Genomic DNA, 12351 nt, shown 5'->3' on the forward strand with positions numbered 1-12351 from the left:
TTTAATACCTAACAAATATAAACATAGTTTTAAGTACAATTGTAATGACCAAATACTTACATGCGACTCCTCCTCATGTGCTATCTACCATGAAGTTACCATCTTCTCCGTCTAGGAGTGCAGCATCTTTAACAAAAACTAGAAATTAATATCAGCTGTAAATAGAGACTATTTGCTGTTGCAATTAATTCAGAATTTAATCTTTCGCATGTTGGACAAGAATATTTATAATTACTAGAATTCTCATAAGAATATACTTCATTAGAGTATAAATTTGAAGAAAATTTTTTTTTAGACCAATTTGTAATAAAGTTTCAAATTGGTTGATAATGAAATAGAGCCTGACATAAAATTAAATACTTTTTACTATAAAACAAGTTTTCATCATATTATATAACCGGCTCTGCTGGGTGATCTGCTTTTACGAGATCAGCGCCCATTAAATTCATCAATGTTACATCAAAATCTAAATTTTGTTCTCTGGGGAGGTCTGCTTTTACGAGACCCATTTTGACTTAAAGCATCTTTTATCCAACTGCTGGGCGATCTGCTTTAACAATAGTCCAATTAATAATGACGTCTTGAAAGTCTACTTTATTTTTTGCTGTCGATAGGCGTCATAGCAAAAAATAATTGTATCTGAGGGGTCCCTTTCCGCTGCTTAAATCGTTAACCAAACGTTGACATAATTGAATCGTTGTTAATTAAAAATTGTGATATTCTTCTATTGACTATCCATCCTATTTGCAGGATCACCCCATTAAAAATGTATGCGTTGACAGCATTCTGATCCAGATTTTAAAACGCTATGACAACAAAACTATGAAAAAATTAAAGTTGCCTAAAATGGTAACTAAAACATTTCCAAATATTTTTTGGGCCGCCGGCCAATTTTAGGCCCACTTAACTATATAGTAAAATTATTCCTGCAGTATACCATAATCGTCCCTTAAACAGGCATAAAAGACGAAATTGTAGACCAATTTGTAATAAAGTTTCCTGCTATTCCAGGAAAAACTGATTTTTATTACCTAACACATATAAACATAGCTTAAAGGGAAAGTCCGCGATTTTTTACTTATCATCTAAATATGTTCATCTTAACATAAAAAACACATTCACAAAGTTTTAAATTTATATTCTTTCTAATAACGGAGAAAATCAAGTATTTGTAACTTTTTTGGTTGACCTACGTCACTGGGTTGTGACATTTTAACCCGATTTGTTGAATCATGGGAAAAAAATAAAATCTGTTAAAGTCTTAATTGCTTTATCAGAATTTTATGTAATTAAAAGCGCATAGATGACCGTTGGTCGTAGTTAATAACCACAATACAAGAATGAAAGAAAATGAATATGTGTGTACCGTTTTGTATTGATTGAATAAAACTTCCTATATGAAGTTATCTAAATATAAATATTTTCGAATTAATTTCATAAATTATTGAGATTTTTTCATAAAATATCTATAGAACATTTTTACTGATATTGAACTGAAAATATTTTAAGTTTTATTTACCGTTATAACTTTGATAACCATTTCAATGCAAAATATTTGTGAACAGAGTGTGTATATTATTTTGTAAAGTCATTGTTTATTTCTCGATTTGAGAATTCGTTTGAACTTTACCTTGCAGCAATTTAGCCTCAGGCGTACACAGGTGTGAATTCAAGCGTACACAGGAGTGTATATTGTCATTTTGAATGGATTAACAGAAAGAGTATAGCGTGTTTAATATACCCAGATGAAATACCCGATGACAATAGAGAAATAATAATTAAATTGTATAAATTAATTGAAAATTAACATTCAACTTTTTAATTCCGGAAGTGTTACAATATTAAAATGGAACAATTTTCGGTTACGTTCTATGCAATTAGCATAAAGTTAAGATATGAAGTTAAAAGAATAGTACTTTTAATCTTAAAAATTAAATGTTATATTTCCCAATTAATAATCATTGCACATCTGTTTAATTTACTTTACCGGAATTCTTTAAGTTATAGATATTTCATATCTTTTGAATAGTTTTGTGGTGTTTCGTAAATTATACCATAGCTTTTGTTGAAACCCCCGGCAATAACCTCACGAGACGAAGTTGAGTGAGGTTGCCGAGGGGTTTCAACAAAAAACTATGGTATAATTTACGAAACACCACAAAACTAACCAAAATATATGAAATATGTTTTAACCTATTGCATATGTTGTTGTTTAAATATGTGTATTTCATATATTTTTGTTTATTAACTTCAAAAATAATTTTGATAAGAATCGGTCAAATTACCCTTTTAGGACCTTACACATTAAGCTCCGCCTACTTTCTAAAATACGCACTGGCTTCTGAAACAGCGGGAAAATCAGTTGGACAGGATTTTTCGACAGCGATGGATGCACATCTACATTGGTGACGGGTAACGTTACAGACTAAAAACTGTTGAAGGAATTATATGTTCTGCATATGGACGCAAGATATAGTTTGAAAGATTTCTGGAACCCAGATTTAAAGTTGAACTGCAAAGGGTTAGTTTTTTTTTTATTTTATCAAAATATTTGAAATGTTTTTAAGTTTTTGGTATTAATTTATAATTCTGTGGAAATTTAATTCACAAGAATCTTTCTGAGAGTCTGAATGAATCATTCCATGTTTTAATTTGTACCAGAAGCCCAAGTTGTACATTTAATATAATTTAATTCAAAGGGATTTCAAAATGATCACGATTAAACTTTCGGATCATTAAAAATCACATGTTGACTATAGATAATTTAAACAAAAAGTTCACCTTTATTTAGAGTAACCAGACGCTTTCTATTCTTAACGGCCCAACATTATAGTTATTACTTAAGCAAATCGTTAAATTAAGATGTATATAAAATCGGATACGGATCCAGGATTTTGAAAAGGAGGGGGAGTCTAGCCATCCAACATTTGGAGTAATAATACGAAATATCTATGCATTTACCATAGAATAGAATAGAATATTTTTATTTCCCAAAATTACAGGGCCCATAAAGGGCATAAAATCTGATACAATTGAATTACATAATTGGTAACAACAACAATAATAGTCACTTGAAAATATATATTTAGTATATTAGCATTGGTCAGAATCAGAGCCAAAAACCACATATATATTGTGAATAAATATAAAGCTTCTTGAAAGGGGCATGCCTTCCCCCTCCCTCCCCCTTAAAAAGCCGCCACGGCAAATTTCAACCTTTACATGTAGCTATACAGTTGAGCCTAAGGGACTACAATCCAAGTATACATCTCAATAACCGAAAATCGAATTATATTTTCAAGTATAATATAATAATATATTTATATATACTTTTTTTTTAAACTTTGTTCTTGAATCGAATTTTCGTTCATTTAAAAATATAGGACAACGAAGTTGGTGTATGTGGGTTCGATTCCCACCCTAGGCATTCATTTATTTCGGCTGGTGCAAAGCGGGCAGTTTAGCTTAGTGGCCCCACTCTGACTCTGTTGTTCCTATTTCAAAAAATTCAATCGGCCTCGGATAGGCCTTGCTATCTTTCATTTTTTCTTTTCAAATACCAAATACAACAAAACCATGGTATAATTGTGAAAATTATACCATAGATAGCTATGGTATAATTTTCGGTTATTGAGATTTATACTCGTGTTGCATTCCCATAGGTTACATTGTACAGCTATAGGTTAACTTGTATTTAAATCTGGCGATGTTTAAATGCTAACAAACGTAAAACTATCGCAATTTTAAAGTTTCAAGTTAATTGAAAAAATACAACAGCACAACATGCATGATTTTTTTAATTTTCTTATTAACATTTCATTCTTACATAATTAAATTCATTTGACAATCACTTGCACAAATTATTTGTGAAAAGAATACCAATTATCGTTTATTTCATTAAGCAATATACATACATTATAAATCTAAGCTAATACATTAATTTGTTTGAGGATTATTTTTAGGATAGCCGTCATTAATCCATATTAGTAATACAGTTGTTGTAATTAAAGACATATCTTAGTAATGTATAATTACTGATATTGACGATTTTAGAACAGTTCGTCCTAACTTCGTTGTTCTTGAAACAATCTTTACTAGTATACTTGTAAGTTTCCTGACGTATAAGCGCCATTAAGGATGAGCTCCAGAGATAGCAGACTAGTAGCGTTTTTGTTTGTTGGGGAAGGAGAGGCCATGCAACCACTTGTACAGATAAACAAGCGTATGTTGTCAACACTATCAGAAAGAGTTCCCATCGTCGGATGGGGTATATGAAGGTTCCAAGAATGAACTATTGACATGTCTGACTCTGAACAGTTAGTAAACGGATTTAACAATGATCTATAGACATCGACCGCTTGTTCTTGATATTTGAAACTGCATGCATATATACGTTTATGAGAGTGATTATTTATCTTATGCCTGACGAAAACTAAATGCCTGCATGGTTATATCTTGCCATACGTTTGTATTGGTTTGGTGGGTGTTCACTCAAAATCGTAATTCAAAAATTGTGTTTGTGAGATGTAGATTTACTTCAATACCGAATTTCGTCTATATATTTCACAAGTGTATACCACGGAGAAGATCTGAAGGTATATTACTCCCATTTTGTTTGGGTGTGAACCATCGATGTTTACCGCAATATTTAATGAATAAGATGATGATGGTAGAAAGAACTATGAGCGTCATGTGGCAAATATTACATGCATGTCGGACCATGAGTTGTCAATCTGTATGAAAAGATTTCCAATACAACCATATTGAGTAGGAATTTTTACATGCCTTACTCTCGTACTAGTATTACAGGGTTCTTGTGTCGTTTAACTCAGACACACATCTTTTACTTTAAGATGTATGAACGGTTCTAAATATATATATATATATATCTTAAATGTAACAATAATCAAACTCCTATAGGCAATCACTAAAATGGTATGAAGTTTTTATACAGATTTATTCTTATTTACACAATCATTAACAAACTAAATAAATTTAACAAAATAACACCGTGACACTACGATATAACAAATGGGATAATAATTATTTTTAACCATGCTATGCAGAAACCTAACACATCAAGCAGGAACATATATATTAATATACTGTTCCCAGCATCAAGTTAGTGCACGTGAATACCAATTAGGAACACGATGTGTGATTTTGTATAACTAAAAATATCAAAGCGAGCAATAACTTAATTTGTCAAGCAAACATTTTTTTTCACTATGCCTCTCTTTATCTCCGCTCCTTTACATTAACTATTTCGCTTTTTGTCGATCATTCTCTAAATTGTTCTTTATTCGGTAATTTTTTTTCACTATGCCACTCTATCTCCGCTCCTTTTTCCCCTGTCGTCCTAATCCTTATAAAGATAGGGACATTAGACATAGAAGGGGCTCTCTTATCTTCAATGAATTAATATTGATAGTGACTATAAGTGCTGCATTACTTTAAATATCTGCATGTTTGCCAATCAACAAAAGCTTGTATTTGCGTGAAGAATTTTTTCTTTCAAAAATATGGTCCAGAATCATGACAAAACAATATTCATTTCACAAAAATGTTCAAAGGTCATGTTTATAATTTTCTTTAAACTTATTATCAGCAAAAATAGTGGATAATATTATCAGAACATCATTCATTAAAAGGTGGAATTATAATTTCAAACACACACAAGATAAACAACGTTAGACACAAATATATGGTTCAATAAATGTTACCTGTGCACAGCGGGTACCTCAATAAAGAGGCCATGCATGAACCTGTATTATATAATTGTGTAATACGAATTTTTAGTTGACAGGAGGTCACTGGAATACCCAGGGACGTGTATCTAATATACGTCCCTGGAATACCTAACTGAATGTGTCGCTCTGACACGACATCTATCAATAATTCTGACATACCTATTATCAATTCGGGAGGAAGCCAAAATATATATATAATAAGATAACGTAAATAAAATTTAAAAAGAAAAAAACCTATAAAATTTTCACCGAACATACCAGATAGAGTCACACATTTAACTGTAAAGCTAAGTGTCTTTATAAGTGACCGTTCCGAATTGATCCCGTATCAATTTGATATAATTTAAAGATTAGTTAAAAAAAAAACACTTTTTAATAAAAAAATTGAGATGTCCGATATTTCGATATTTACATATCTATAACCTGGGAACATTATACTATATCAACATATTATGTCCCAGCTTAAACCTCTTCCTAACATTGCTCCTTGTCAATAGCCGTTAAATATCATAATTAAAAAAATGTTATTCTATATCGTATAACTTTATTAATTGAAAAATTATCTCGTCTTAATACGGAACTATTCTTTATACAAATCAATGCACTTTATATAAAAGAGGCATACTAATGAATCTTCTGTAAATCAGTGATTGTTACAAGAACACTGCATTTGTCTTTCTTATAATTAAAACTGTTATTCCTCATCAAATCTATATTTTTTTTTATTCAACGAAATCTTATCATATAAGGATTTGATAACTATAGCTATCAGAACTGCTAGGTTATTTTGTTATTAAAAAAGGATAATTACCATCGAATCTCCCTCGAAACAATATTGTTCAAAATGGTCTTCACACACCAACTTGTGCTTGCTATAGATGCAACTATTTGCTGTTAGTTTAAGGTTGTACAACCATGTCTGATACAATTCTTTCTTTTTTTGTGGGATTGGGAAAACTATGTAGACTTTTGTCATAACTTTGTCTGACAGAACAACCTTACGCTTGACAAGACATTTTGACACTGAATAACCGTCTACGGTAATCCCCAATTGATGATGGGAGTTTTTAACGCACGGTCGGTAAATCCCCGATTCTTTTTGTTCTTTGTGGTTTATAGATATCACGTGACTTTTTAGATCGAACATGCCGACAAGATGGCGATATGTCGAGAACTGATAGTGAATTTCAAAAATCGATTTTGATCTCTTTACATAGAGAATAAAAGTTTTTTATTTATGAACATGTTGTTTTTTATGCTTAAAGAACAAAATATCAATTTTTCATTTTTTTGCGGAGTTTCCCTTTAAAGAACATTTGTAATGACCAAATACCTACATGCGACATCATCCTCTTGAACTTCAATGGAACTATTCTTCATGGTATAGGACTGTCACATATTTAGGCTGTATCTAACAAAAACAAAAACTTTAAATTAGTTTCAGCTTTAAATAGAGACTTTTGCTGTTGCAATTAATTCAGAAATTAATGTGATGCATGTTTTATGTCAACTCCTTAACCGGGCAACAAGTCTAAAAACAAATACAAAACATTCTTATATAAATATATTACTTTAAGAGTATAAATTTGAAAAAAAAGAGGAAATTTTAGACAAATTAGTTATAAAGCTTCAGGCTGTTGTTTCAGGAAAAACAGATTTTTATTACCTAACAAACATAAACATAGTTTTAAGAACAAGAGGCTCTCAAGAGCAGGAATCGCTCACCTGTAATGTTTTGCTTAAATCTTTCATCAATGATTATTTTTGCTTTTCAATATATATTAATGAGTGGCTTAAAAATGCCATTTAAATGTTATTTGCATCTGTCATATTTACTTCAAAAGCAAAAAAATGCATTTTACCCCTATGTTCCATTTTAGCCATAGTGGCTATATTTCTCGACGTACAAGAACACTTTTACCCCCCTGTCAGAGTTCCTCTAAATGCTTTAGTTTTTGAGATATAAGCCAAAAACTGCATTTTACCCCTATTTTCTATTTTTAACCATGTTGGCCATGTTTTTTGACGAAACAGAAAATAAAACACAAACTTAATTCTAGATACCCTAAGGATCATTCAGCTTAAGTTTGGTTGGAATTGGTTTAGTAGTTTCAGAGGAGAAGATTTTTGAAATAGTTTACACCGGACGGACGACGACAACGGACGCCAAGTGATGGCAAAAGCTCACATTTCCTTCGGAAAGGTGAGCTCAAAAATTGTAATGACCAAATACCTACATGTGACTCGTCCTAATGTGTGATCTACAATGAAAGCATCTTTCACGATATAGGAGTGTTGCATATTTAGGCTGTATCTGTAAAAAAAACAAAAATTATAAATTAGTTTCAGCTTTAAATCAAGACTTTTTGCTGTTGCAATCGATTCAGAAATTAATGTGATGCATGATTTATGTTAAATACTAAATTAGAGAGAAGTATATATACAATTACTATACATTCTTATTAAAATATGCATCATTAGAGCATAAATTTGAATAAAAGAAATTTTAGACCAATTTGTTATAAAGCTTCAATTTGTTTCAGGAAAAACTGATTTTTAATACCTAACAAATATAAACATAGTTTTAAGTACAATTGTAATGACCAAATACTTACATGCGACTCCTCCTCATGTGCTATCTACCATGAAGTTACCATCTTCTCCGTCTAGGAGTGCAGCATCTTTAACAAAAACTAGAAATTTATATCAGCTGTAAATAGAGACTATTTGCTGTTGCAATTAATTCAGAATTTAATCTTTCACATGTTGGACAAGAATATTTATAATTACTATAATTCTCATAAGAATATACTTCATTAGAGTATAAATTTGAAGAAAATGTTTTTTAGACCAATTTGTAATAAAGTTTCAAATTGGTTGATAATGAAATAGACCCTGACATAAAATTAAATACTTTTTACTATAAAACAAGTTTTCATCATATTATATAACCAGCTCTGCTGGGTGATCTGCTTTTACGAGATCAGCGCCCATTAAATTCATCAATGTTACATCAAAATCTAAAGTTTGCTCTCTGGGGAGGTCTGCTTTTACGAGACCCATTTTGACATAAAGCATCTTTTATCCAACTGCTGGGCGATCTGCTTTAACAATAGTCCAATTAATAATGACGTTTTGAAAGTCTACTTTATTTTTTGCTGTCGATAGAAGGCGTCATAGCAAAAAATAATTGTATCTGAGGGGTCCCTTTCCGCTGCTTAAATCGTTAACCAAACGTTGACATAATTGAATCGTTGTTAATTAATAAATTGTGATATTCTTCTATTGACTATCCATCCTATTTGCAGGATCACCGCATTAAAAATGTATGCGTTGACAGCATTCTGATCCAGATTTTAAAACGCTATGACAACAAAACTATGAAAAAATTAAAGTTGCCTAAAATGGTAACTAAAACATTTCCAAATATTTTTTGGGCCGCCGGCCAATTTTAGGCCCACTTAACTATATAGTAAAATTATTCCTGCAGTATACCATAATCGTCCCTTAAACAGGCATAAAAGACGAAATTGTAGACCAATTTGTAATAAAGTTTCCTGCTATTCCAGGAAAAACTGATTTTTATTACCTAACACATATAAACATAGCTTAAAGAACATTTGTAATGACCAAATACCTACATGCGACATCATCCTCTTGAACTTCAATGGAACTATTCTTCATGGTATAGGACTGTCACATATTTAGGCTGTATCTAACAAAAACAAAAACTTTAAATTAGTTTCAGCTTTAAATAGAGACTTTTTGCTGTTGCAATTAATTCAGAAATAAATGTGATGCATGTTTTATGTCAACTCCTTAACCGGGCAACAAGTCTAAAAACAAATACAAAACATTCTTATATAAATATATTACTTAAAAGTATAAATTTGAAAAAAAAGAGGAAATTTTAGACAAATTAGTTATAAAGCTTCAGGCTGTTGTTTCAGGAAAAACAGATTTTTATTACCTAACAAACATAAACATAGTTTTAAGAACAAGAGGCTCTCAAGAGCAGGAATCGCTCACCTGTAATGTTTTGCTTAAATCTTTCATCAATGATTATTTTTGCTTTTCAATATATATTAATGAGTGGCTTAAAAATGCCATTTAAATGTTATTTGCATCTGTCATATTTTCTTCAAAAGCAAAAAAATGCATTTTACCCCTATGTTCCATTTTAGCCATAGTGGCTATATTTCTCGACGTACAAGAACACTTTTACCCCCATGTCAGAGTTCCTCTAAATGCTTTAGTTTTTGAGATATAAGCCAAAAACTGCATTTTACCCCTATTTTCTATATTTTAACCATGTTGGCCATGTTTTTTTGACGAAACAGAAAATAAAACACAAACTTAATTCTAGATACCCTAAGGATCATTCAGCTTAAGTTTGGTTGGAATTGGTTCAGTAGTTTCAGAGGAGAAGATTTTTGAAATAGTTTACACCGGACGGACGACGACAACGGACGCCAAGTTATGGCAAAAGCTCACATTTCCTTCGGAAAGTTGAGCTCAAAAATTGTAATGACCAAATACCTACATGTGACTCGTTCTAATGTGTGATCTACAATGAAAGCATCTTTCACGATATAGGAGTGTTGCATATTTAGGCTGTATCTGTAAAAAAAACAAAAATTATAAATTAGTTTCAGCTTTAAATCAAGACTTTTTGCTGTTGCAATCAATTCAGAAATTAATGTGATGCATGATTTATGTTAAATACTAAATTAGAGAGAAGTATATATACAATTACTATACATTCTTATTAAAATATACATCATTAGAGCATAAATTTGAATAAAAGAAATTTTAGACCAATTTGTTATAAAGCTTCAATTTGTTTCAGGAAAAACTGATTTTTAATACCTAACAAATATAAACATAGTTTTAAGTACAATTGTAATGACCAAATACTTACATGCGACTCCTCCTCATGTGCTATCTACCATGAAGTTACCATCTTCTCCATCTAGGAGTGCAGCATCTTTAACAAAAACTAGAAATTAATATCAGCGGTAAATAGAGACTATTTGCTGTTGCAATTAATTCAGAATTTAATCTTTCGCATGTTGGACAAGAATATTTATAATTACTATAATTCTCATAAGAATATACTTCATTAGAGTAAAATTTGAAGAAAATTTTTTTTTAGACCAATTTGTAATAAAGTTTCAAATTGGTTGATAATGAAATAGAGCCTGACATAAATTTAAATACTTTTTACTATAAAACAAGTTTTCATCATATTATATAACCGGCTCTGCTGGGTGATCTGCTTTTATGAGATCAGCGCCCATTAAATTCATCAATGTTACATCAAAATCTAAAGTTTGCTCTCTAGGGAGGTCTGCTTTTACGAGACCCATTTTGACATAAAGCATCTTTTATCCAACTGCTGGGCGATCTGCTTTAACAATAGTCCAATTAATAATGACGTTTTGAAAGTCTACTTTATTTTTTGCTGTCGATAGAAGGCGTCATAGCAAAAAATAATTGTATCTGAGGGGTCCCTTTCCGCTGCTTAAATCGTTAACCAAACGTTGACATAATTGAATCGTTGTTAATTAATAAATTGTGATATTCTTCTATTGACTATCCATCCTATTTGCAGGATCACCGCATTAAAAATGTATGCGTTGACAGCATTCTGATCCAGATTTTAAAACGCTATGACAACAAAACTATGAAAAAATTAAAGTTGCCTAAAATGGTAACTAAAACATTTCCAAATATTTTTTGGGCCGCCGGCCAATTTTAGGCCCACTTAACTATATAGTAAAATTATTCCTGCAGTATACCATAATCGTCCCTTAAACAGGCATAAAAGACGAAATTGTAGATCAATTTGTAATAAAGTTTCCTGCTATTCCAGGAAAAACTGATTTTTATTACCTAACACATATAAACATAGCTTAAAGAACATTTGTAATGACCAAATACCTACATGCGACATCATCCTCTTGAACTTCAATGGAACTATTCTTCATGGTATAGGACTGTCACATATTTAGGCTGTATCTAACAAAAACAAAAACTTTAAATTAGTTTCAGCTTTAAATAGAGACTTTTTGCTGTTGCAATTAATTCAGAAATAAATGTGATGCATGTTTTATGTCAACTCCTTAACCGGGCAACAAGTCTAAAAACAAATACAAAACATTCTTATATAAATATATTACTTAAAAGTATAAATTTGAAAAAAAAGAGGAAATTTTAGACAAATTAGTTATAAAGCTTCAGGCTGTTGTTTCAGGAAAAACAGATTTTTATTACCTAACAAACATAAACATAGTTTTAAGAACAAGAGGCTCTCAAGAGCAGGAATCGCTCACCTGTAATGTTTTGCTTAAATCTTTCATCAATGATTATTTTTGCTTTTCAATATATATTAATGAGTGGCTTAAAAATGCCATTTAAATGTTATTTGCATCTGTCATATTTTCTTCAAAAGCAAAAAAATGCATTTTACCCCTATGTTCCATTTTAGCCATAGTGGCTATATTTCTCGACGTACAAGAACACTTTTACCCCCATGTCAGAGTTCCTCTAAATGCTTTAGTTTTTGAGATATAAGCCAAAAACTGCATTTTACCCCTAT

At 31.0% G+C, this 12351-nt stretch overlaps 1 long non-coding RNA gene across 5 annotated transcripts in view; it reads right to left on the minus strand.

Annotated features, from left to right (window-relative positions):
* Nucleotides 1–12351, minus strand: part of LOC127733879 (uncharacterized) — a 118736-nt gene that overhangs the window by 80490 nt on the left and 25895 nt on the right. For 2 of the 5 annotated variants that reach the window (XR_007997229.1, XR_007997251.1), the window contains one exon: nt 10672–10737. The exons of 1 other annotated variant lie outside the window; for it this stretch is intronic. This is a non-coding gene — a long non-coding RNA (uncharacterized LOC127733879). Of the gene's footprint in view, nt 1–60; nt 121–8365; nt 8432–10671; nt 10738–12351 lie in introns of those variants that run through there. 2 more of the 5 variants (XR_007997252.1, XR_007997261.1) reach the window with 2 other exon arrangements.

This window comes from Mytilus californianus, unplaced genomic scaffold, assembly GCF_021869535.1.
Source record: "Mytilus californianus isolate M0D057914Y unplaced genomic scaffold, xbMytCali1.0.p SCAF_3, whole genome shotgun sequence".
In the NCBI taxonomy this organism is placed as follows: Eukaryota; Metazoa; Mollusca; class Bivalvia; order Mytilida; family Mytilidae; genus Mytilus; species Mytilus californianus.